Here is a 27,649-nt window from a genome sequence, read left to right as displayed (position 1 = left end):
TTTGTAGGGGTATAAAAGGCATATTTCACATTTGAGTTTATTGTCTGATATTTAATGCACATTAAACTTTCAACACTTTTTAAATTAGAATGAGCATTTTTGCTTTCTTTTGTAAAACCATTGTGTGTGTGTGTGTTCTCAGCTGTGCTTGTACTTCTTCTCACATTCAAACTTTAGAGACAAAGATCTGGGGTGACAGACCCCAGAGCAGAACCCTGTGTCATTATCTCCTTCCCCGTTTCATTTCAAAATGGATTACTTTACCAAAGAAGAGATTTTTCCCTTCAACATATACTTCTATTTCTAGTCCCCTTGGGTTATCTTAGAATGGTAAAGTTGAGACCTTCCCTCCCAGAAAAAAAATTTTTTTCAAAACCACTGCCTTTCCCAGAGCTCATGTGAAAGAACTTCTTTAAAGGACCGTATTTTGCCATCCACATGGAATTTTGCCTTAAGAAATGTCAGGGGGCCGGGGCTTCCCTGGTGGCGCAGTGGTTGAGAATCTGCCTGCCAATGCAGGGGGCACGAGTTCGAGCCCTGGTCTGGGAAGATCCCACATGCCGCGGAGCAACTAGGCCCGTGAGCCACAATTACTGAGCCTGCGCGTCTGGAGCCTGTGCTCCGCAACAAGAGAGGCTGCAATAATGAAAGGCCCGCGCACCGCTATGAAGAGGGGCCCCCACTTGCCACAACTAGAGAAAGCCCTCGCACAGAAACGAAGACCCAACACAGCCATAATAAGAAAAATAAAAAAAATTGTATAACTTTCAAAAAAAAAAAAGAAATGTCAGGGGAGAAGATAATCATGGCTATGATTATCTGCTAGGAGTTTTATACATTCTCGCTAATTCCCACAACAACACTTAAAATAGATATTATTATCCCCAATTTACTTATGAGAAAATTGAGATCCATAAAGGCACCTCACTTATGCAAGGTGCCTTAGCTTAGGTCCCCCCTAAAGCGGAGCCTGATACAAAGGCTTATGTGCAGGTAGTTTATTTGGGAAGTGAGCCAGGGAACCAGGCTGAGGGACACCAGGAATGGGACAGGGAAGAAGGAAAAGCCAATACAAGGATGCATTATGAAGTCGGCCACCTCCAAAGGGGACAGAGCTTGACTCGGCAGGGCCCTTCCAAGGAGGTCTGTGAGTGTGTCATAGAACTGTGCACCTGGGTTTGGAAAGGAAGAAGAATTTATCATTTTCTACCCTGACAGGTCAAGGTGGTCCCACAGGTGCTAGCTCCTGTGCCCTTCTAGTTTTGCATATACAAAGCCAAGAGTATTCCCATGGGTGCCCCACAGCTAAGCCCTAGAGTAAGAAGCTAGAGATATAGGTGGAGTGTGGCAATGCACTGTCCTGTTTCACCTGTGCAAAGCTGGCTGAAGCCTGTGCAAAGTGGCCAGGACAGCAGTGGCTAAACAAGAGGTGGGGCTGGGAGGATGTGAAATGATACACAGAGGTGGCTAATACTCAAGGTCATAAAGCTATTCAATACTTGAAATCAGGCCTGCATGACTGCAAGACCTGGATGCCTTACATAATTCAGATGAGTGCCCAAGAAGAGATTTGGCTTTGTGTTACTAAAGCATGAGTTTATTACCCTTGGCAATTAGACAAGGGTCTGGTATTGATTTTATACTATATCAGAAGTGGACCATTATACAGTCACTCTTGGTATATCTGAGGGCATGAATTCTTCCCCCATTAACCTCAAAAATGGATCTGAAAACAAATATGTTAAATATAGGATTCCAGAACAGCGCTATCAAGCAAAAAATAAGGTGAGCCACATGTGCAATTTTAAATTTTTCAGTAGCCACATGAAAAAATGAAAAAAGAAACAAGTGAAATTAACTTTCATAATCTATTTTATTTAACCCACTGTTTTCAAAGTATTATTGTTTCAACATGTAATCAGTAAAAAATGATTGTTGAGATATTTTCCATTCTTTTTCTGTGATATTAAGTCTTCAAAATCTGGTGTGCATTTCACACTACAAGTACACCTCAGTTCGGACTAGCTATACTTCAAGTGTTCAATAGCTAACGGGTAGCTAGTGTTACCATTTTGGAGAGCGCAGCTGTAGGACATTTTCCACTTGTGAACTGAAGGAGAAGGCAGAGCCATTGCACATTTCTTTGGGATGAGACAGAGTAGGGAGGATTTCCATTGACTCTTCTGACATCACGACTTTGGTCTATATGATTTCTCTCTGAAATAAACAAAATGTCAAATTGACAATGTTCATGGCCAGAAGTGATTAGAAGAGTAATTTGAAGACAAAACCAAGCCATATCTGAATCTAATATTTCAGGCTTTATTTCTTCTGTTCACTTGCCTTTAAACTGCAGGACAGGTAATTTTTAACTTAGAAAAAAAAATAAAGACAGTCTTAGGCATTCAAGCATACAGCAAGTGATGAACAATATAAGATTGTGATTCTAAAGGTGAGTTACAAACAAGGTATCCTAGCCCACCTGAATTATGATATGCAAATTTCTTTGCCTTTACTCCTATAGAAAGTATATTTTTTTATTTTCATGGGTTTATATTTCACATAAGGCACGTGTATAATTTATACAAAGTCTAATAAAACATTTGGCAGATGTAGGTATTATAAATATAGTGGTTAAAAGCACAAGATTTATTCCTTAGAAAACTAAAAATAGAGTTATGATCCAGCAATCCCACTCCTGGGCATATACCTGGACAAAACTCTAATTTGAAAAGATACATGCACCCCAATGTTCACAGCAGCACTATTTACAATAGCCAAGACATGGAAGCAACCTAAATGTTCACTGGCAGATGAATGGATAAAGAAGATGTGATATATTTATATCTATATATCTCTCTATATATAGATATAGATACAGATATACACAATAGACCATTACTCAGCCATAAAAAAGAATGAAATAATGCCATTTAAAGCAACATGGATGGACCTAGAGATGATCATACTAAGTGAAGTAAGTCAGACAGAGAAAGACAAATACTATATGATATCACTTATATGTGGAATCTTAAAAAATGATACAAATAAACTTATTTACAAAACAGAAATAGACTCACAGACATAGAAAACAAACTTATGGTTACCAAAGGGGAAAGGTGGGGAGGGATAAATTAGGAATTTGGGATTAACATATACACACTACTATATACTACTGTATAGCACAGGGAACTATATTCAATATTCTGTAATCACCTATAATGGAAAACAGTCTGAAAAAGAACATATATACATATACACGCACACATATATATATAAAAAAACCTGAATCACTTTGCCGTATACCTGAAACATTGTCAATCAACTATACTCCAATTTTTTTAAAAAGCCAAGATTTAGAGATGAATCTGGGTTCAAACCCAAGCTTTAACACTTACTCTGTGTAACTCTGAGCCAATTACTTCACCTCTTTGAGCCTCGATTTTATCCTCTCTGAAATGGAGATATCAATACCTGTGTTATAGGGGTATAGTAAGAATTAAACAGCATAGGGTATGTTAGCAACAGTACCTGGTGTGTGGCTAACACTCAGTAAATGGCAGCTTTTACTATTAGTGAACAAAAATCTAACAATGAGGCAGACTAGAATGCTCACCTTGCCTTCAGCATTTCTCACAGTCTATCAGGTAAACATTTGTAACCCATGTATGGAGCCATGAATTACTGTGAGTGCCACTAAACTCTAGGTGTTCAGAAATTTACCAACAAAAGGGGCATTTTCTCAATGTTAGGCAAATTGTTCATAAAAATCCACAGGCTTAAAGCAACCTAGCTGGGAAGATTTTTATTTTCCTGTTCTTTTGTCTCTTAATCCCCACACTGTGGCCTGATTCCCATAACAGCTGAAATTAGCACTTTAATTTCCACATTATCTCCTTTATATTACAGATGAATAATGTGCTAGAATAAAAGGGGGCATCTTAGGGGGAATTACCAAAGATGAAAAAAAGTATTATGCTTCTTCCTGAACAGTCCTTTTATATCCTGCACTGAATTATCACTGGACTACATCTCCAGCCATTTAGTCTAGAGCCAAATCAGAAGCTATCCCTCGGGGAGACAGAAGTCTCCTGAGATAAACTTCCTGCATTACTCGCCCCACATCTTTTCACTACCCACTTCAAGCCAAGTGGTTTAAGCACACTTGTCTTTGAACAAAATGCTCTAGATTGCATAGTCCTAAGGATAATAACAGCTAAAATTTATTCAAACATTGCTTATGAGCCGAGTATTGTGCTAAACAATTCACAGGCATTAGCTCATTTAATCAACCCTATGAGGTACCTGGCAGATGCAGAAGTGGAAGTTAACAGAAGTGTAATAGCTTGTGCCAAATCACACAGCTAGTCAGAGGTAGAACCGGGATTCCAAGTGAAACCCTTTGACCCCCGTGCCCACACCCGGTAACAGTGCACAAAACACAAAGGAGACTCAACACTTGTACAACATACCAGCAAGTTCTGCTGCCTCTACTTCCAAAACCTGTGGCCGGTCCACTCACTCTTCTCCATCTTCACCAACCTCACCATAGTGTAAAGCACCATCGTCTGCTGCCTGGAGAACTGCAAAGCTTCAACTAGTCTCTTTGCTTCCATTCGTACCCTCCTACAACCCGTGTTCCACACAGCCGCCAAGTGAACATTTTAGGCTATAAACAGACTTTCTTCTAATTTTGCTCCCCTGCGTGAAGCTCTCCACTGGCTTCTCCATCCCTATTCAAATAAATCCAAAGTCCTGACCATGGTCTTTAAAACCACATACAGTCTGCCGACCTCCTCACCTCATCTTCTCCTCTCCTGCTCATTCATCACTTTGCCCTTTGTATTTTTCCTCAACAATGTCAAGTTCATTCTCTCTTTAGGGCCATTGCACCTGCCGTTCCCTCTGCTCGTCACACTTAGGCCTCGTATCTTCACGTGGCTGAATACTCCTTGCCATCGGACCATCAGTACAAAGGTCACCTCCTGAGAGAGACTTTTCCTCAACTCCCACACTAACCCATCTGCTCCATTCTCCACTTCCCCATATGCTCTTCACGCGACCCTGTGTTACCTCCTTCACAGCACATCTCTATATAAAATCATCTGGTATTTACTTGTTAACTTCTTCGTTCCCTACCTCCCCTCTGTCGCTAGCCAAATATAAAGTTCCATAAAGCAGAGACCTGTCTGTCATATTCACTGCTCCGTCTGCTGGGCCTAGAATACGACCTGGCACATAATAGGCATTTACTCAGTAAAAAACGTGTATTGAGTAAAAATATGAATGAATTATGTAATTAACTATGTGACAGAAAGCACATAGTTCTCTGAAGTCCTCCTATGTATATAGGTATATGTATAACTTTACATATATAAAAGTTTGCTGTGCACCTGAAACTAACAACATTGTAAATCAACTATACTCCAATAAAAATTTTTTTTTAATTCTAAAAAAATCAATATGGTGGTGAGAAATGGGATATAGGGATACAGACAGAGAAGCTATAAACAGTAAACTTCAAAAAGAAATAGAGAATCGGACAAAATGTGGTTTAGGTTGTTGACACTCTTCCCAGGCCTCCTATTGTATCTCTGCCACAGTACTTTATCATTTCCGTTCTTCTTTTTACTTCTCTTGAACAAAAAGTTTTGAGTGCTTATATAGCAGGTACTGTGCTAGGTACTTGGCTGCATAAATACATAAGGAATTCTAAGGGGGAGCTCAAGGTGTTCACCCAAATAATAATGATACAAATGCCCTTTTTGTGGTTTATAAGAAGTGTTTTTGAACAATGGAATGTTAAATAATTATTAAGAAAAATCTAAAGGTTTTTAGTAGCAGGGGAAATAATTATACAATGGAAGTTTTTGTGAAAATATGACATCTCAAATATTAAAAACATGCATTGAAAATTACTACTGATAATTTTGATGAAGAAAACAATAATTACTAATTCCCTTTCCCTCTCCCTCTCCCTCTTCTTCTTCTCCTGGTTCTAAATCAGTCAGCTTAGGTTCACTGATGCTTTAAGAAGAAATGATCCCCAAATTTCATTTGTAGTTCATCTTCACGTCCACCATGGGGTTAGACACAGCACTGTTCCACGTTCTCTTCTTTCTTATCCATGACTAAAGGAGAAGCCTCTACCTGGACCATTCCAGTCTCAAGACAGAGGTTAAAACAAATGGTTTTTTCTTGAAAGTGATGCATGCCATTTCCCTCACCTTTCATTGGTCTAAGCAAGCCACATGGCCATGCCCTATGTTTGTGATGAGGAACTGCATTCCTCTCATAAGGAGAGGCCCCAAATATTTAAAAAAATAAAATAATCTACCACAAGTTCTCCTGTATTTTCCAAATTTTCTGCAATGAGTGAATATAATATTTGTTAAAATAAAAATATCAGAGCCTTTGACTTTTAAGTAATTTTACTTCTCTTTAAATAGAAGTGCATTTAGCTGCAAATAATAGAAAATTTGACTTTCAATGGCTTAAAAAGGAAAGCCCTATTCTCTCACATAGTAAGAAGTACCTGTGTGAGGTTAGGTGGCTTCAAGCATTGGTTCAGCAACTCAGTCATATTAGAGCCAACTTCTTGTCAGTTCTCTTGACTTTTCCCTCATGTTTGCAGCCCATTTCACACATGGCTGCTGCTACTGCTACAGACCTAACATCTTCAATGAAGAAAACAGGAAAAGGAGGTAAGAAAAGCAGTAGCCACACAAGTCCCTGTAGCAGGAAAGCAAAGGTTTCCTCAGAATTTCATCCAGCTGACTTGCCCTCATAGCCTATTGGTCAGAAATGAGTCACCTGACTGCTCCCAGCTATAGTGAAGTTTGGGAAAGTGGGAAACAGTATTGTTGTGATTGGCTTAGAGAAATCATGATCTTTCCTGTGGCTTGGCATATTGCTGCTTTAAGCAAAGTCTGGGTTATGTTAGCAAAGAGGAGTTGGGGATAGAATATTGGCTGGCTGGCTGCCACAGAAGCCAAGAGAAGGTGGAATTTGTTCTGATAAGTGAAGTATGTAGACATCTTAGCTAGACCTGGAAAGACAATAAAATTATGCCCGGTAAAGTAGAAGAACACTATTTCATAAAAGAGGTACGGCATGAGCCCCAGTAAAAAGGTGGTTTGGAAATGTCAACTAGTTCATCTGATACAACTAGAATATCCAGTGTGGAATTGCCAAGAGAAAGTAGAAGCTGGGGAGACAGGAAAGAGCCAAATGATGAATAATCATAATAGTTTTGCATTAATTGGATGTTTACTATAGATCAGGTACTTTTACTCCTATTGTTTCATTTAATTTTTCTCAACTCCATGAGTGATCTTATTCCCCCCATTTTACATATGAGGTTAAGTAACCTGCTCAAGGTCACATAGCTAATAAGGGGTAGAGCTAGGATTTAACTTGGTCTACGCTGTAGTGATTAAGAGCACAGCTCTGGAGTCAGCCTGCCTGGAGCCCACATCCACATCCTCACTTCATTTACACCCTGATACCTACCTCACTTCCTCCTACAGTGTCCTCCAGGGAAATGTTTTGTAAGCATTCCAGGGCCTGGAAAAGGGAAGATTAATACAGAGACTGAATCATGCAAGAAGATGCTTCTCCTTGTCTGTACCTCTCAAATCACAGCAAAAGGGAGACTGTTAGTAAGTTCAAAATGTTTGCTCCGCCCCCCCAGCCAATTTACATTATCTGACATAAACAAGAAGGCATATGAGCCAATGGCTGGGCTATATCTCTTCCACTATCAGAGAGGAGACGAGCTTAACAATACGGCTTCCCAGAAACATCTTTCAAGCACCAGTTCAGCTGCTTAAAAATTATTGCCTGAAACACTAATAAATACTGGTGATCCAGGCAATATACTTCTTCATACCAACTTTAACCATGATGTAATTTCTTTTGGCTTCCACTTTCTTCATCCGGATCCATACGATTTCTTTATAAAAATCTAACTTCTTCCCCCACCACTTTTTTTTAAAGCAAAAGACATATATACATGATTAAAATCCATAAAATAAAAAATGTATGAATATTCAAATTGTCACTTCTAAAACATAAACATTTTCAGTGTTCTACCTTATTTTAGGGTGTCATAGGTCAGTGTTCTTAATTGGGCACTATTGTGTTGGCATCCTTGGCCACCAATAGCCTTCCCCAACCATGTGACAATCAAAAAAATAAATAAAGCCCCACACATGTTTCCAAGCATCCCCTCTGGAGACATTTTTCCCTCTCTTTCCTTCTACCCTCTTGAGAAACACTGGTTGAGATGCGACAGAATTAGGAAAGTGATTTGGTTCTATCTATCTATTCATGGGAAATGAATTGATTTCCATACCTGTAAAACGATGTACCTACTTTATTGTATAGATTAAATGAAACATGTAAAATGCAATGCTTGATACATACTAAAGTACATAGGCCCATCCAAGTGAATATGCTAGCTTGAACTAAGCATAGCATCTAAACTTTTTTTCCTCTCTCCCCAGGAAATACTTACACAGGTGAATAGAGTTTTAATTCACTGTTCATTCTGCATCACCATATTCTTGCTCCTGTTTATTTAAGAAATTAGATGAGTTGAAGCAATATTTTTAAAAAATTGAATATAGCTGTATGATTGGTGTAAAGTAAGATACATAGAAATAATAGTGGAAGAGAGGGAAAAGTCCGTTCTGGAAAAGGTGAGAATTATAGATCAGTCATGTCATAGGGTCCCAGGAAGTTCTGTTCCCTTGATTTATAGATTTATAGATTTAAAAATTATCTTATAGGATTTCTTATAGAGAGCCTTCCTTCAATGAGTGGGAAGTTAAACCAGAGAATCCAAAAGGTTCATCCAATTTCTAAATACCTGTTGAAACTTCTGTGATTTGATCAACCTGATTTCTAGCACTAAAGACATGAATGACTTTCAATTCCTCTAACTTTGAGCATTCCTTTATGTACTGTAATGACTGTACACAATAGCCTAAAAGTGAACCACTATTCCTAAGTTGATGACTCTTTGGGAACAAAATATGGCTTCTATCCACTCAGTTACATATACATACTCAAAGACATATAAATATTTTTGTCACAGAAATTTAACTAAGCAGACAATATGCAGGGGCATTTACCAAAGCCTAGCTCCTTTCCCAAAGTGATGAAAATAAAGAAAACAAAGGGATTTTTTAAACACCTTGTTAAATATGCTAACTTTACTGGAGATTTCAGTTTTGTACAAAACTATTCCAGGAGCTAAAAGATTTCCTTAACAGAGAAATTCACTTTGCTGGATATTTCCTATTCCTCTTCCAAGATATTCCCCATCCTGCTCTGGACCCTGGGAGGCAAAGCTTTATAGACTGTGTCAACTGGGTTCTTGGCTCTCTGTGTTCCATTTGGGTTTAACCAACAGGAGAGAACAGCAGGAGATGGGTGGATTGGAAGAAAATGAGAGGGAAGTATTTCTTCTGGCTCCCTCATTGTGTAGTCAGGGAAGGTTGGCTGTATTCCTCAACCAAATGCCACAGATTTTACCTGGCAGCCCTCACATTTGGCTGTATCTAGTCTCTCTACATCCTAATAACCATTTCCGTCCTTTTACCCTTTTAGGTCTGGCTAAGCAATATTTTTTAAAAAATTGAATATAGCTGTATGATTGGTGTAAAGTAAGATACATAGAAATAATAGTGGAAGAGAGGGAAAAGTTCATTCTGGAAAGGTGAGAATTACAGATTAGTCAGGTCATAGGGTCATATTAGCTCCCCACTCTTACCAGCCCTTGAAGATTACACCTTTCCTTGTTGGTTTCCCCAAACTCTGTAATATGTCCTTTATTAAACACTCCTCAGTTAGCCAGTTTTGAGTATGTCATCCATTTCCTGCTGGAACTCTGACTGATACATTCACCTTTGAAACTGGCTAAAGTCTTTTCATAACTACAGTGTTGGGTCATTTGGAGCACAATGGTTCCAAGTGCTAGTGTGAGAGTCCAAATGCCTGGGTTGAAATTATGACTCAACCCTTCCTACCACGTGATCTTGAACAAATTTCTTAACTTCTACATCTCAGTTTCCTCACCTATAAAACAGAATGGATACTAGTAGAAACTACCTCATGGTGCTATTTTGAGGATTAAAATAGCTAGAAAGATGCCTGGCACATAGTAAGTGCTTACAAATGTTGACTACTTTTATTATGTCTTCATATACTCTGTATTACTCTTGGTAGTAGGCACAACATTTGTACATTACTATTTACTAAACTCCAGACTTCCTTTGGATTTTGCCAGTTTTTCCACTACTGTCATTTTGAGTTTTTTAAGAAAAAAAACTAATAAAAGGGGAAAAAAACTCCAGCAACTGATTGAGAAAAAAATAACACAAATAAACAACAATGTTAATTTCAGATAATTAAAATAAAGATTTTTTAAAAATGCATAAGATTAATCTTTCTGGCAAAGACTCTTGCCCACTACAATTTCTGGCTTCCCTTACAGTTATGTGTAGCCCTGTGACCAATTTCTCCCCCAGTGCAAAGGGAGGGGTATCTACATATGTAACTTTGGGGCCTGGGTTTTAAATTAAGATCTTGGGCCTCACCCTTCAAGTCTTTCTTCCCTCTTCTCACAATGAGAACAGTGGCCTAATGAAAGGCAGAGCACTTGCTTTGTCCTTAAACGACCCCGAGGAGCATCATTCAACCACCTGTTTGAGCCATTCACATGGCAAATATTACATAAGAGAGAAATAAACAACTCTATCCCTTTCATTTATAATTTAAAAAATGGATTTTTAGCCAACTAGAAATAAAGGGGAATTTTCTTAACCTGATAAGGGAATATCTAACAAAAGCCTATAGCAAACTTCCTACTTAATAGTAAAAGTTTAAAAGCATTCTCATTAATGTAAATAATGAGATAAGGACACCAACCATTTTCACTACTATTCAACCTTGTACTAGAGACTTTGACACTACAACAAGGCAAGAAAAGGAAATATGGTCTATAAGACTTAGACAGGAATACACAAAATTGTCATTATTTGCAATACTATGGATTTGTTTACATAGAGAATAGAATAAAACTATGATTATTAAAATGTATGAGAATGTGGTAATTTTTCTGGATACAAAAATCCATAGCATTCCTGTAACCAACCATTAAGTAGTTTCAAACAATTGGACTTCCATATAGAAAAAAATTAAATTAAATTTTTAAATTACGCATGCCAAAAAATTAATTTCAGATTGATCAGATACCTACAAGGGAAAATAAAACTATCAGAAGAAGGTATAGGAAAATAGCTAACTTTATGAACTCAAGGTAAAGATGCACTTTATAGGCAATATACCAAAACATCAAGGCATAAAGGAAAAGTTTGATAAATCAACTTCTGTTTATCACTTCTGTCACTTACTGTCCATCAAAAGATGCCCAAAGTAAAAGGAAATGATAAACCACAGACAGGTAGAATATACTCATGATGCACATAACTAACCAAGAATTGGTATGAGAATATACAAATCACTTCAAGGAAATATGGAAAAGATAAATAATCCAGTGGAAAAAATAGGAGGCTATTACGAATAGACAATTCACAGAAGAAATAAAAATGGCAAATAAACTTATGAAAAGATGCTTAATGCAGAAAAATAGGGAGAATATTATTCTCCCTATATATTAAACCCACCATCAGAATTTTTTAAATGTTAATTTTGTCATCATACCTTCAGATTTTTTTTAATGTAAAAAATCTAAGCCATTACTGATAAACCTGAAGTCCCTTCATTTCCTCTCTAGTACTATCTGGTTCCCAGATTCACCTCGGAGCAATAACAATCACACAGTGTGTATGTATAGTCCAGTCCATGTTTTTATACATATATTTTAGATATAAACATTGTTGTGTTGTTTTCAGAATGTACTTCTGAATGAAATTTTTTTTTTCAAAAAGTGAAACTAGAAGCGGTCAGAGCCTGACATTCAATCCCTGAATAAGCCTGACTTTAAAACCCACACTTTTCCCATTAAGAATGATCATGTGGTACTTTCGAAACAATGAAAATCTCCTTCTGGATCTCAGAACCAGACTGTTGTCCTGGGTACCAAAGCTCTAGGGCTTTCCTGGCTGGGATGGGTGGAACATGAGGCAGAGCAGAGCCGTGGATGAATTGGGGTCTCTAAGAGCTGGAAGTGCAAGCCTTGTGAAAACCCCTCAGAGAAATCCAAGCTTTAAGACCTAGAAAGACTAACAATAAACCTGCAACTCATCAGAGGCAGAACATAAATCTGCGTAGCAGGACCAAGAGTCCACCATCAGTAGAGATGGTGGTCGAAAGAGGAACTTGCAGCAAATGAGAGCACTGTCTCAGGGCCTCTGGCCTTTGTAAATTATAGACATATGATATCACCAAGTCCAGCTGGCTTAAAGGACCAGGGAAGGAACCAACATTTTCCCTCCTGAAATTAATGATTTATGGCTATGGAAGACTTTTTTTCTCCCTTCATGTCAAGATTAAAAGAAAATACATCTTTCCATCCCTACCCACCCCCCTTTTCCCTGTCATCCCCTGGCTTAAGAAGAAGCAGATAATAGGGCCCCAAGGCAGAGTAAAGGACAGGAAGTAATCCCACCCATTTTTGCCCTCTCCAAGAAAAAGTTGCTATCGTAATGGTGGGGGCACAAGGCTGTCTCAGCTTTTTGATGAATAAAAGGATCATAGAAAACCAACCTCACTGTGGGGCCTGCCGATGGATGCTTGACTGAGGAAGAAAGACGAGCAGGTGAAAGTGGCTTGCAAGGGGGTCAAAAAAGTCGATATAAAAAATAAGACAGAATCCTAGGAGCGCAGTAAAATTCTTCAGCTTTCATAACCCCACCACAATCGTGTCAGATTCACTGGGTCAATTAGCCGCCTACTCTATCTTCCTCTACTGTTAATAATGGGCAATATCCTCTCCCTTTAAAGAATGAAAATGAGGGATTTGTGGTTATAGTAAGCTATCATTAAAAGCACATGAATTCCTAAAAGCCTCTGAAAATAAATTAGTCTTCACATTACCATCTGCAACAATTTCACCTCAGCTAGTGATCCCATTAGCCCTGTGCACTCTAAATAGGAGAGGGCTTGGATATTACTTAAGGAAAGTTCTCCAAGGGAATCAAGTGGTTGCAGAGATCAAAAAGAGAAATTCCAAAGATGACATCTGTACTCTCACATCGCTCCAGAGCCAGGACCCCAGTGCCACGCGAGGGACACCAACTGAGCCATCTCTCAAAGATGAAGACAGACTCTCTAGTACAAGTCATCAATAAAACTTCAGGATGACTGAAAACAAGAAGGGAATCTGCACATTCAGATTTAAGGATAACCCACTATAATTTTGTCTGCAGATCTCCGCTTTCCAATAAACCAGGACAAGTTTGAAACCATTCTCTGGACCTCTCTGCAGCATCACATGCTGCTAACACTGCCTCCTTTTGGAATTTATCTTTTCCCCTGGTGTACTGGGTTGGATAGTGTCCCCCTAAAATTTACGTATACCCCAAACCTTGAAATGTGACTTCATTTGAAAATTGGTTCTTTGCATATGTAATTAGTTAAGATGAGGTCATACCACAGTAGAGGGGACCCTTAATCCAATACGACTGGTGTCCTTATAAGAAGAGAAGAAGAGACACAGAGACAGAGACATATAGGGGAGAACTCCATGTGACAACAGAGGTAGAGAGAGGAGTGATGCGTCTACAAGCCAAGGAACACCAAGGATTGCTGGCAATACCAAAGGCTAAGAAACAGGCATGAACATTCTCTCTCTGAACCCCTAAGAAGGAACCAATTTCTGCCAACACCTTGATTTCAGACTTCTGGCCTCCTGAACTATGAGAGAATACACTCAGGTTGTTTTAAGCCACACAGTTGCTGCGATTGCAGCCCCTGGAAAATAATACACCTGGCTTCTGTAATGCCACATTCTTTGGTGTCACATACTGTCTAACCACTAAACTACCTGACCCTCAAATGATAAGAGTTTCTCCAGCCTCTGTCCTAGGCACCTTCGTTTTCTTTCTCTAATCTCCCCGCAGCTGACCTCATCACTTTTCATGACTTCCATTACAACCATCATACAATTGACTCGTATTGGATGTTGAGTTATATTAGTTCTTTCCATATTTTGGATATTAATCCCTTATCAGATATATTGTTTGCAAACATCTTCTCCCATTCAGTAGGTGGTCTTTTCGTTTTGTTGATAGTTTCCTTCACTGTGCAAAAGCTTTTTTACTTTGATGTAGTCCCAGTTGTTTATATTTTCTTTTGTTTCCCTTGACAGAGACACATCCAAAAAAATATTACTAAGACCTGATGTCAAAGAGTGAACGGCCTATGTTTGTTCTAGAAGTTTTATTGTTTCAGGTCTTACACTTAAGTCTTTAATTTATTTTAAATTTATTTTTTGTGCATGGTATGAGAAAGTAGTCCAATTTGATTCTGTTGGGTATATATCCAAGAAAAATGAAAACACTAACTTGAAAAGATATATGCACCCCTATGTTCATTGCAGCATTATTTACAATAGCCAAGATATGGAAGCAACATAAGTGCCCATCAATAGATGAATGGATTAAGAAGATGTGATATATATATATATATATACACACACATACATACATATATATAATGGAATATTATTCAGACATAAAAAAGAATGAAATCTTGCCATTGTGACAACATGGATGGACCTAGAGGGTATTATGCTAAGTGAAATAAGTCAGACAGAGAAAGATAAATACTGTATGGTTTTATTTATATATGGAATCTAAGAAACAAAACAAATGAATGAACATAACAAAACAGAAACAGAGTCATAGGTAGAGAATAAACAGGTGGCCGCCAAAGGGGCGGAGTGTAGGGGAAGGAGAGAAGTAGGTGAGGGAGATTAAGAGGTACAAACTTCCAGTTGCAAAATAAATGAGTCACAGGTATGAAATGTACAGTGTGGGGAATACAGTCAATAATTATATAATATCTTTGTATGGTGACAGATCATAACTAGACTTACCATGGTAATTGTTTAGAAATGTATAGAAGTAACAAATCACTACGTTGTGTAACAGGAATTAACATAGTGTTGTAGGTCAGTTATACTTCAAAAACAAACAAACAAACAAACAAACTCAGAAAAAGAGATCAGATTTGTGCTTGCCAGAGGACGAGGCAGGAGAAGAGGGAATTGGATGAAGGTGGTCAAAAGGTACAAACTTCTAGTTATAAGATAAATAAATACTCTGGATGAAATGTACAACACGAAAAATATAAGTAACACTGCAATATGTTACATATGAAAGTAAATCCTAAGAGTTCTCATCACAAGGAAAAAATTTTTTTCTATTTCTTTAATTTTGAATCTGTACGAGGTAAGGGATGCTTGCTAAACTTCTTATGGTAATAATTTCATGATGTAGGTTAGTCAAATCCTTATGCTGTACACTTTAAACTTACACAGTGCTGTATGTCAATCATATCTCAATAAAACTGGAAGGAAAAAAAGAATGTCTTAATATGTTTGACAGCCATGAGCTAGAAATTTCTTTACCTCTACAGGGCTTCTGGGTCTAAAGCCAAAGCTGAGTCAGCAGACACCCATGCAGGAATGTCATTTCTACAGAAAGCAGCTGTACTTGAAATTTGAAAAACTCTTACCTCTTGTTCATACTACAAGAGTGTAAATTTTAAAATTTGGATTCTATTTTTTTTACCCCCTAACTTAATTTTTAAAGGCATGACAGCTTTCATATTGATAAGTTTTTCACAACTACGAAAGCATTACAGAGATTTTTTTTCCTACCCTAAAGGTCAAATGTCTTACTGGACACGGAATAACATTAGACAGTTGCAACAGTACAACACTTTTGAGAAAAAAACTCATGAAGAAGTTGAAAATATGAAGACAGGCCAAGGTGAACGGTGGGGATAAGATTTGATCAGATATTGAGGGAGATCAGATATCCAGGGTGGGATTTCTTGCTAAAGTGACTTAGCAAGATTCTTGCTACCATTGGGTAATGTAAAGAGGAACACAGAATTCCAAACACTGAAGCCTCCAGGAGAATAGGATTCGGAGGAGACTGACAAAGCTTGGTCAAGGAGGTAATATTGTCATTTGAAACATACACATCTAAGTCAAATGCAGAATACTAAGGAAAGACTGACAGTACTTCACTAAAATCTCAAGAAAACCACAAATGCCACTGTGAGCATTCAGTGATATCAAATGTTATACATTCATCTTTGGTTTATCTTTAGATATTTTTATGGAAAGTTTTTTTCCTGCCTTTCTGAAAGGTTCTATGAGTCTTAAGTAATTAAAAGCTGATTAATCATAAAAAAAAACTATCATCTCTCCGTGATGAGTTAATTGGTCCACTATGCTTGCTTTGAAATGTCTATTTTCAGAGTAATGATGAAATTATGCACCTTTCCTCATTAAATCCTGGCATCATATCAAAATTAAATGTGTTGAGCCTGACAAAGTGGAAAATTCTACTGGAGTTCACTTTTTTACATTAAATATTATACATATGGTGATTTTTTTAAAAACTGACTTTTTTTCACATATTTATGAAAGCTTTTGAAGTGTCCAAGAAAGAGCTCTGAATAGGAATTGAGACACTCAGTCTCCACCCTGCCTATGCCACTAACTGGTTGGCTGGCCTTAGAGCCTCTTCACGTATAATAATGATTAAAAGAGTACATTTCCTACCTCCATACTTGGAAGGGTTGCTATGACACTCCAAGAACATAACATGTGTGGAAGAGTTTAAAGAGTTAAAGTTCTATGCAAATACAAGGAATAATTATTGTTACTATTTTTTATCAAGATTTTTTAAGAAGACAAAAGCATTAACACCAAGTTCATAGATACAGTGAACAGATTGGTGGTTGTCAGAAGCTGGGGTGAGGGGTGGGTGAAATGGGTGAAGGAGGTTAAAATAAAATGATTAAGTCCTGGGGATGTAACGTACAGCATGGTGAATATAGCTAACAATACTGTACTGTGTATTTGAAAGCTGCTAAGAGAGTAGATATTAAATCCTCTAATCATAAAAAAATAAAATTTGTACCGATATAAAAAAAAAAGAAGACAGAGCATTACATGGAGAACAAGAAGAGCAAGGCAGGCACAATCTACAAAATATGGATGAATCATAGTTAATTAATAAAAGGTTTCAAGTTATTGATGGATAGCAGTTAATTAGTGGTCATCATCACAACCATCAGTGATCTCTAGTATGCAAAATATGAAACACTTCCAAATAACTGAATAATTGCCGTAATAAAAGCAAAATATCCAGATGTTGGAAACCATCAAGTGAATGATTTAGAATAATTTAGACTTGTCTAAAAGGAAATGAAAAGCCAGAGTAAAAAGGATTCATATCACTGCTGATAGCATAAATCAGCATAACCTTTCTGCAGTGAAGTGTGACTACGCATGTTAGGAGACTTCAGAATGGACAGAACCTTGTACACAAGAATTATGTTTTTAGAAACTTCACCTAAACACATAATCAGGGATATGTTCAGAGTTATGTACAAAAACTCACAAAGTGGAAACCACAAGGAGATTCTGCTTCATACCCAGTAGGATGGCTATTATCCAAAAACAAACAAACAGAAAACAGTAAGTGTAATAAGTGTTGGCAAGGATGTGGAAAAAATGGAATGCTTGTGCATTCCACGGAGTAAAAAAGTAAAATGTGGCAAACAGTACGGAAGTTCCTCAAAAAATGAAACATAAAATTACTGTATAATCCAGAAATTCCATTTCCATTCATACACCTAAAAGCATTGGAAGCAGAGACTTGGAATAGATACTTGTATACCAATGTTCATAGCAACATTATTCACAGTAGCTAAAAAGGGGAAACAACTCAAACATTCATCAATGAATGAATGGGTAAACAGAATGTGGTAGACATACAGTGGAATATTATTTAGCTTTGAAAAGGAATTAGATTCTGATATATGCTGTAACTTGGGTGAACCAGAAAACAGTATGCTAAGTGAAATCAGACACAAAGGAACAAATATTCAATCAAAGTATGATTCCACACATATGAGGTACCTAGAACAGTGAAATTTACAGACAGAAGGTAGAATAGTGGCTACCAGGGGCTGGGAGAGGGAGTTATTGTTTAATGAGTATAGAGTTTCAGTTTGGGATGATAAAATATATCTGGAGATATATCTAGGTGATGGCTGCACAGCAATGTGAATGTACTTAAGGCCACAGAACTACACAATTAAAAAGGTGAAATGGTAAATTGTATGTTATGTGTATTTACCATAATAAAAAAGGGGGGGCAAGAAAATTCACAAAGGTTTACACCGTAGCATTCTTTATGCTAGTGAAAACAGGAAGTAATTTACTGACCAACAATAGGGGTTGAATTAATAGGAGTTGTATATATAGTATACAGATTCAATGGTATACTACGCAACCACTTAAAATCATTTATATGTTCCAAAAAGACTTGTACAAGAATGTTTCCAGCAGCTTTACTCAAAATAGCAAAAAACTGGGAAATAACTCAAATGTTTATTAACTGGAGAATGCAAAACCTAACCAAATTGTGGTATATTCATATATCACATGAAGTTCCACTCAGCAATAAAAACGGTGGAACTATGTGTAGCACCATGAACAAATTACAAAAGCATTATGTTGAGGAAAATATGCCAAACCTAAAAGACTACAAACTGTATGATTCTATTTAAATAAGCTCAAGGACAGGTAAAACTAAACATGAGTTATCTTTGAGGTAATGTTAAGAACTCACTGGAAGGAGGAATAGTTCTCTGTCTGGATTGTGTTGATTATGTGGTTGTATACATTTGTAAAACTCATCAAATTGTACAGTGCATTGTAAGATTTACTTTAATAAACTTATTGAGAAGGAATATGCATTTATGTGGAAGCATTTTCATAGTATGTTCCTGAAGGTAAAACAGAGACAATAAAAACAATAGATGCTTCATGATGCTGGAAGGAGAGAGGGAGGGAGGGAGGGAAAGAGGGAGGGAGGGAGGGAAGTAAGGGAGGGAGGAATACTAAAGGACATAAAAGTGTGATAAGCATGGCAAATTTGGGGTGGAAGAAATTTGAGTCACTCTTTCCCTTTCTATTTTCTGTGTTTTTGAAGTTTTCCACATTACGCATTGATGATATTTTTGAAGAGAACAAAACAAATTTTTAAAAGTATGAAATGACCCCCCAAAAAGTGTGAGTTTAGGAAGATAGTCAGATTTTTCTTATAATTCAACTATGTATTCAATATATATTCAATACTGGCTTTTTTCAAGATTGTTTGTTGGAACAAAATTCAAAACATGAGTTAGCCTACATTTCTGCAAACTTTGGTGTCATAGGCAGAGGGTAAGATTATTCAAGATATGTTAATAAGCTTTAAAAAAATTAACTGGGTGTCACCCTACTACAATTTTCCAACATGATGCATAATTTGGGAAGTGCAACTTTCTGTTAGAACAAAGAGGAGAGATGCAGATGATCTTTGAGAGAAGGGTTGGTTTTTGTGTTTTGAGGAAACTTGTTTTCAAGGCTAGATTTGGGTTCTGCTTTAGGAAAAAATCCAATGAAACAACAATAAATTTTTTAAAACTATCATGGTATCTTCAAAATGGATTTACAATATGACATATATGGGAACGGAAAAAAAGCTCATGAAATTGAATATTGGTTCCCTGAAATCTATATATCTGATAATGTGGTGGTTAGCCATGTCAGAAATCAATTTTCCCCTTCATCTTGAGAAAATTCAATTTAAATGTCTTTTTTGGTTTCCCATGTTTAGAATTTTGAAAAGTAGATTAAACAGAACAAATATCTCTATTGACTTTTTTTCTAGAACTTGAAGTAATTTGATGTGAGTGTCCAGGTTATATATAATATGCCACTGTTTGCGTCATCTCCTAAAGCAGAGATGGAAAGAAGCATTTAGATTTTTCCATATTAAGCATGATGAATTTTAATATTCCAAAGGTTGTTTGCAATAATTTAGTCTAGGGTAAAGGAAGAGCTTTTCATCTCAGATGTTACCTCTACTGTATTGATGGCATTTCCTGGATTGCTAGACCAAAAGAGATTCAGAAGCTACATCCAAGCTGTACAGGACATAGCTGAATGGGCTATAACTGATTATCAAACTCTGACCTGGTCATGGAAAGGGAGAGTTGTAGTAAGCATGCCAAAAATCTGCTGTCCCAGCTTTAGTCTAACTCACTGATTTTACAAAGGAAGAAAACAAGGCCCAAAGAGTTGAATTTATTGATTCATAAAATGGATGAAATGCCCAATAGAGTCCATTCTTTTCAGCATCTTCCTCCACTGTTAATGCCTATTCTTCATTAGGTTTACGAGCTCGTAAAATTTATCTCCCTTTCCCATTATCCCCATATTATTTCCTTCTTTTTACCTCTACCACCACTTGAAGGTTATCACTCTTATCTCTTCTCTGGAAGGCACTGAAATGTATCTATTGGCATCTCATCTCTTCAGAACTCAAGGTGTCAATTATTTAAAAATGAAAAAAATTCATCATTATCACACAATTGTTAGACTGAGTCCCCACAATTATAGACATTCTTTAATTACAGCCTATTTGAACCAAACCTTGTTCATTTTTTTGGCTTGAGTATTTATCAATATTTGGGGGAGTATGGCCCATGGCAGATTGAGGGGAAGATATTTTTTAGACAGAGAAGTTTGATTAAATTGTCTAGACTTGACTATCCTTCAACAGAAGGTTTCCAACTTGCCTGTCATCATTTCTGCTGTCCATCCAAAAAATATTTCAATCCTTTAGATTACAACTTTGAGACTTGGTCCCACTCCCCCTTATCCTCTTCTGCCTCTTTCTCCATATCCTAACCATTAATGTTAGCTGTATTTTTTTTTTTAATGAAGGTAAAGTTCTTCAAAGATGAAGAAGCCAAATCATGTAAGGAAAGCATGTCTGTAAAATATATGGACACTGAAATTCTCAAGGATAATGATAGAATTTATATATAAAAAGGAAAAGATGATCCAAGTACCCCACAACCTAGTAGCTAAAAACCACAATTATTTATTATCTAGCTCATGTTCTGTGAGTTGGCTGAGATGACAGGGACAGCCAAAAAGGCTGGGGCAGCTCTTCTAGTCTAGGTGGAATCAGCTGACTTTTGTCATTGGTTGGCAGCTCTGCTGGGGCAGGATGGTCTAGAACGGCCTCACTCACTTGTCTTTGGGTGAGGCAGTTGACAGAGGCTTTATTACCTATGGAGAATGAACAGGAGATGAGAAGTTGCCAGCAGAGAAGGGAAGAGTGTGGTAAAGACAGGGAATGGGCTCTCATGGGATTTGGAAGTTACAGTGAGAATGTCCCCTCTGTGTCCTCGCTCCATAGTTCTTGGAGTAACTCACAGAGAGTGGTCTCCACTTAAGACAGCTACAAAGGAAGTAAGATCCTCAGGGAAGAACAGCGTTTCCATTAAGAGAGGAGGAAACTCAAACATGTAGATAAACAATAATGAACTGTGGATTCCTGGACACACTGTGGGAAGAGCTGAGAGAAGGAGAGGAAGAGAGTGGCTAATTGGAGGGCAGTAGAAGGACAGAGGCGTTTAGGTATTAAAACATGAAAGAGAAAATATTTGCGGTGGTATCTAAAGATGACAGGGGTAAGAGGCAAGAAATAAACAAACCTCAAGGCTCTTAGCAGAAATTTGACCAAGGGGCAATTTTCAGACTGACACTGACCTTGGCCCCCATGTTTACAGAACCTCTGCATCTTCCTGCACGAAGCTCCAGATATCACTGTGGGTCAGGGCGGTAGAGTTGCCAGATCTAGCAAAGAAAATACAAGATGTCCAATAAAATCAGAATCTCACATAAATATGGGATACATTTTTTAGTATAAGTATGCCTCATGCAACACTTGGGCCATATTTTTACTAAAACATTATTCTTATTTGTCTGACATTCAGAGTTAACTGTGCACCCTGTATTTTACCTGGCAACCCTGGGGTGAGGGAAGGAAATGGAGCAGGTGCTGAGCAGGACTGATTACAGCTATCACCCCTGGCAGCTAGTGAGGACAGAACCTGATCTAGAACCACCAAGTCCTGTGACTTCTAGTTGGGTGCCCTTCCCTGCTTCCATTTACCAGAGAGGTTTTCTTTTTCTTCTCTCCACCTCCACCCCGACCTCACCTCTCTCCCATTCGTCCCATCAACACTCCCACATTTTCTTCCTTCCCTTTTCTTAGCCTTCAGATCTCCTGGTGCCAAACCACGGCTCTCCCCTCCTCTCCACCATTCTCTGACCTTGCCAGTCAATTTCATGCTCCTTCTAAAATGAGCATTTCTACTCCACCATCCACATGTGCAGATTTTTGTCTCCAGAAGAAGGGGAGGGGTAAAACTGCCACCTACTATAAATAGGAAGAAGGGGTACTCCTTCAATCACACCCTCAATCCCCAACCCTGATGCCAATGCTGAAAGTATATGTCCCTAATTTTGCAGATCAGGAATGAAGGTGACACCCACCCACATCAAATAAAACATTTAAATGTATTTAGATTTCATATCTTCAGGTTGAGGAAAGTTATAATATAACTGATTATGGAAACCCTCAGGGTTTGTAGGAAAGGCTGCTTCTTTTAGGAAGCAGTGAATAAATAGCAAAATGAAGTACTTAAAATTGGTTTACAATACACCTCAGCACAGAGCCAATAAATTAATAAAATCTGATAAGTTTCCAGATCCCTTGAGGGGTGAAATGCAGCTTGCAACACAGCGAATTTGCAGCAATATCACCGAACAGGGAAAGTTAATTTTTTCATTCCCTATGTGGCAAGGTCTAGCTAATTTTTCACTGCCAACCCCCCTTTTAAAAAATATATAGTTCTTAGTACACAATGTTTAATCGTGATTTTCACATCATTCTTTTTTTTTCCAATTGTTTTCGAGGAATTCCAACTTACAAATGAGGTGAACAGCAGATGACTTTTATTTTTTTTACTCAAGTATTTTCAGTGCACTCAGTAATCAGTGGGGTACGCTTATGCTGGTGTTAGGCAGGGAATTGCATACCCAGCTCCTATTACTGTTCATAAATTATTGTTCCCATATGCACCATCCTGAAAATGTACCTCAATGGGCTTTGTTTGGGCTGTGTATACTCCTGTCATCAGTGGTGGTAGGAATCTCACCAGAAATCTGGAAAAGACCAATTAAAAGGCAAATCCACTCTTCCCAATCCAATAACACTGACCAAAGCAACTGAACATAAGGAGATAAATGTGAATTATTTTCCATGTTTTGCATAATCGTTGTAAATTTTAAAATACATTTCAGCATTGAACACAACATAGTGTCCCCTGGAGAGTTCTGTTTACAAACCTTTTTAAAGGTACAATGATCTCAGATATTTTGCATTAAGGCAGTTCTGATGGTTGGTGCTTCAATGGCCACAAAATTAAGTAAAAACAAAGAACTCCCATCTTTATTTAGAGCACTAATCAAACACTTTGACACAGCTAAGAGCCATCACATAATGCCACAGTAGGACATTTTAGTTAACTCCCTTGTCTGATTAAATAATGTTACTGTATGGTTATTGATGATTTCCAGGATCTCAACTTGGGAGTGGTCCCATCTCACAGAGGCCCATAGGGGCATCCTATAAAGGTCTGTAGAATAAGACAGTCTTCAATTTATTGGCTTTTGAGTACACCGGATGGAGTAGGACACCATCCCTATCCTTAAGCAGCTCCCAATCAAGTGAGGGAGCTGGAAAGATGCATCTAGAGCAAAAAGGATAAAGATACCTGGAGTACAGAGGACTCCAGTAAAAGAGGCACATGTGACCCAGGTTTTCTTTTTTTCTTTTTTCCCCTCTTTTAGGAGCACTGATCTTAATTACTATTTATAATTTATTTATAATTTGAAAATATTTCGAATGTTTTTCCTTTTGTTTTATTTACAAAAATTTTCTTTTCTTCACAGATAAATATTTCTTTCAGAAGGGGTGTCTTCAGTAAAATAGCTACCACTACAGTACAAAACAAAACAAAATAATCTCATGACACAATAATATACAATGGTTGGTCAAATAAAAATAAACACCCTAGATGAAAAATGAAACAGAGTTGTCACTCACATGGAGGAAAAGTGAGATAGTTCTGTAATAGTAGCAAACCTGATGATCTAAAATATGCTGCCAGATTCTTGAGCAGTTTGCTTCTATCTCTCTATCTATTTTATCTTTATTAGGGAAGTTGATGAAGCCTTTGATGTTCCAAAAATGCAATATGGGATGAATTAAACATCATTTTCACAGTCATGTGTGCAGATTTGGACTTGAGATTTTTTTTTTAACTCAGGCGACCAGTGTCCAAAGCACTTCTCCTTATTATTAACATCTTCTCCCACCAATTTCTTTCCCAGGCTGATACCTCATCCGGATTAAGGGACTCATAGCAGGGACATCTTTTTTTAAATGCTGTTTTGCTTAAAGCATCTGTTTATGTTTCACCAAAAAAAGTCAGGAATATGGTGTTTTAGAAACAAAGAAAACAACCAAGATTAGAGGAAAGTTAACTGTTCCCTCGGGAGAAACCCTGGTGGTTAAACTGATTCATCAGCAACAATACAGAAATTGTTTTAATGGTGTTTTGCACATCTTCTTCTGGAAAAAGTAATACCCAGTCTCACAAACACAAAGGTTGAAATCAAGGCTATCCATTTGGAAGACTGACAATAATTGAGAGTGATATTTCATAAAGTCTGTTAAAGCCAGTAGGGTGAGCATATAGACACTTAATGAAGTACCTTCCTCCTATCAAATATTTTTCATGCTAAACTGGTTAATACCACTGAGAACAATTAATAATGATTCAGGAAGGGGAGAGAGGTTTACTTTTTAGGGCTGGGTTCTTTGGGCAAAAACCATACTTCAAAGCTTATTTAATAACAATTGAAGAGAAATCACACAGGAAGCAAAACCAAAGTCTTCTGTCTATAGATGAGCAGAAGGGCACCTATGGAGTTTATCTCAGCTTTCTCTTCCCAATTAAAAATACAACATTCCTGGGACTTCTCTGGCAGTCCGGTGGTTAAGACTCCGTGCTCCCAGTGCAGGGGACAAGGGTTTCATCCCGGGTCGGGGAACTAAGATCCCACATGCCATGCGGAGCAGCCAAAATAAATAAATAAATAAAATAGAGTAAAATTTAAAAAAAATACAACATTCCACTCTTTCTGTTTTTATTTCCCAGGCTCAATTTAAAATTTTAACTCTCCTAAATATTCTTTTGAAGGGTAAGGAGAAGTCCTTTCTTCACAGAGTGAAATCTGTGGCAGCTTTTCTCTGTCCTTTAAAAACTGTAGTCATTAAATGCACACTGCCGTCACTAGACTACGTCAGAGAAACTTCAAGATTTGTCACAGCAGCAAACTCCATCATGAGCACGGGAAGGTATAAACAGGGCAGGATCCACCTCAGGCTTCTAGAACATCCATATTAGAGGCTTTAAAATTTTTTTTCTCCCTTCACCCAAACTACAGATTAGTGTCCTTCTATTAAAGGTTTTGGTTTGCCTTGATAAAGGCTGTTTGTTACAGCCCGTGTTGGGGGCAGAAGTTCTTTAGTAAAACTTGTCATTATTTATGTACCAGAAAGGAAAACCTTGTCTATTAAATTAATTAGAATGTGACCTGAAAAGGAATATTTTTGATCAGTGAAAACAGAAGTCTTCGGGGAAAGGGGAAAAAAGGCAGAAAGGTTCATAACACAGAGCTGCATTGTTTGCAGAAAGCCTGCTGCTTCCTTTATGCCTAGCTGAACCATGCCAGGAGCCCTCTTGAATTTCTACAAGAATACAGTTTCAGATCATCTGCATTCAGGGCCAGAGTCATGGCCCTGGAACCGATAATTGCCTCTGACAGGATTTAATTACCTTCTCTAGGACCTTTTCTCTGTTTGATTGGAGACCACCCCCTGCCTCCGATCAAATCAGACAGTAATAACACGCTGAAGCGCAGCAGCCAATCACGAGTCAAGTCTCAACAGTGACCTTGCTGAGTCGAAGCTGATTGGTGGTGTCAGCCTTGTCAACGGTGTCAGGGAACCGTCAGACAAGAAAGAGCGAGGGGGGAGCTGAGGAGAGCGAGGGGAGATAAGAGAACAGCATTAATGCTAATGGAGGTTGTCAGCATTCAAGACTCCAGGCCGCCTTACAAGCGGCCTTGCACAAAAACAAAAATATGAGAGAACTCATACAAGTCTAAAATATTCAGAAGGGGAACATTTGCGCTTCTCCAATTTGGGGAATCTATTCAAGGTATAATTCACATGCAATTCAGATCCAGAGACATACACACGCTCTTGATGTGACAGAATAATTTTCATGAGAAGAAAAAGCCCCACAAAACTTAGCCAGATGAATTGGGGGCGGGTGGGGGGGAGGAATAAACTACTGCTCCGTGACTTTCTGTTGCCTTTTTTTTTTTTAACTAGACCCCTGAGAATGCTGGTATTTAAGATGCGCCACAAAATTCTGGTTTTAATAGTAACCTGCTTTTAATATTAGCACTTGCTGTATTATTTATGACCACTTTAGTGCGGGATATAAGTCCACCTATAATGTTAACAAAGAATAATACATTCATTAAATGGCCAATCTTTATGTACATATAGTTTTAAGATAATTTATAGCAATGGCATAATTCTGGTCTTCAAAAATTAGTTTAAGCTATAAAATTTGGTTAACCTTTATTCCATCAAAAAAGAAAAGAAAAAAAGAGTTCTTTGCTGCAGAAAACAACACCAAGGCATCAGTGAGTTATAATATGCAGAAAGTCTGTTACAAAATAGTAATCAATCGAGATTTGGAAGAGAAGTAGAACGCATTATTAGGGCTGTACTAATTTGGAGTTTAGCTTATTCATTACTTTTGTCTATAAATAACCTTCCCCATAGCATTTATTTTGTTTCTGACTCACCTACCTCTTTACAAATGTAGCAACTACTATGAAAAAATACATTTACAGAGGTGTATAGAAAGACAATGTTTATAGGGATTAACAGTATTTTTCATAAGTCTTTCAATCATTTAAGAAAACTGGCCTAATTTAACTTCTCTCACAGTGAAAGGGACACTTTGTTACCTGATTCCTGGACTTTACCAAAAGGAATATTGTTTTTAAAAATAATACCAGATGATTCAAGTTTAATACAAACTCCTCCACATGTATACAAATACACATTTCTTCAAGTGGTTTCCAGCTTCACCAAGGAATTTTACCTGAACAGCCGTTGCACAAGTGGATTCAGTGTTTTTTGACTCCTATTCTATACTTTACATACCTCTCCCCAACAAAATATGTTTTAAAATTAAGAATGGAATCTTTTCCTATATATCTACAATTCTTTTCCTTTATAGCCATGGAATTTAAAACATAGTTAACATATAAATATAGCATATTTTTCTATACCGGATCAAAATTTATAATGGACTTGTTAAGATGATCATAGTTATTTCAATTTTTAAAAGAGCTATCTGCAACAACCTATAGGGA

General features: G+C 37.5%; 1 long non-coding RNA gene across 6 annotated transcripts in view; it reads right to left on the bottom strand.

Annotated features, from left to right (window-relative positions):
* Positions 1-742: 742 nt before the first annotated feature.
* LOC309667800 overlaps positions 743-27,649 on the bottom strand; it is a 43,531-nt gene continuing 16,624 nt past the window's right edge. The window contains exons 2-5 of one of the 6 annotated variants that reach the window (XR_014267958.1): positions 21,827-26,228; positions 7,513-8,573; positions 3,399-4,575; positions 743-2,217 (exon numbers count right to left, since the gene is read on the bottom strand). This is a non-coding gene — a long non-coding RNA (uncharacterized lncRNA). Of the gene's footprint in view, positions 4,576-7,512; positions 8,574-21,826; positions 26,229-27,649 lie in introns of all 6 variants that reach the window. The other 5 variants (XR_014267959.1, XR_014267960.1, XR_014267961.1 and 2 more) reach the window with 5 other exon arrangements.

This window comes from Balaenoptera physalus, assembly GCF_965194825.1.
Source record: "Balaenoptera physalus genome assembly, chromosome: 10".
Classification (NCBI taxonomy): Eukaryota; Metazoa; Chordata; class Mammalia; order Artiodactyla; family Balaenopteridae; genus Balaenoptera; species Balaenoptera physalus.
This window is presented reverse-complemented; position numbering and strand designations above follow the sequence as displayed.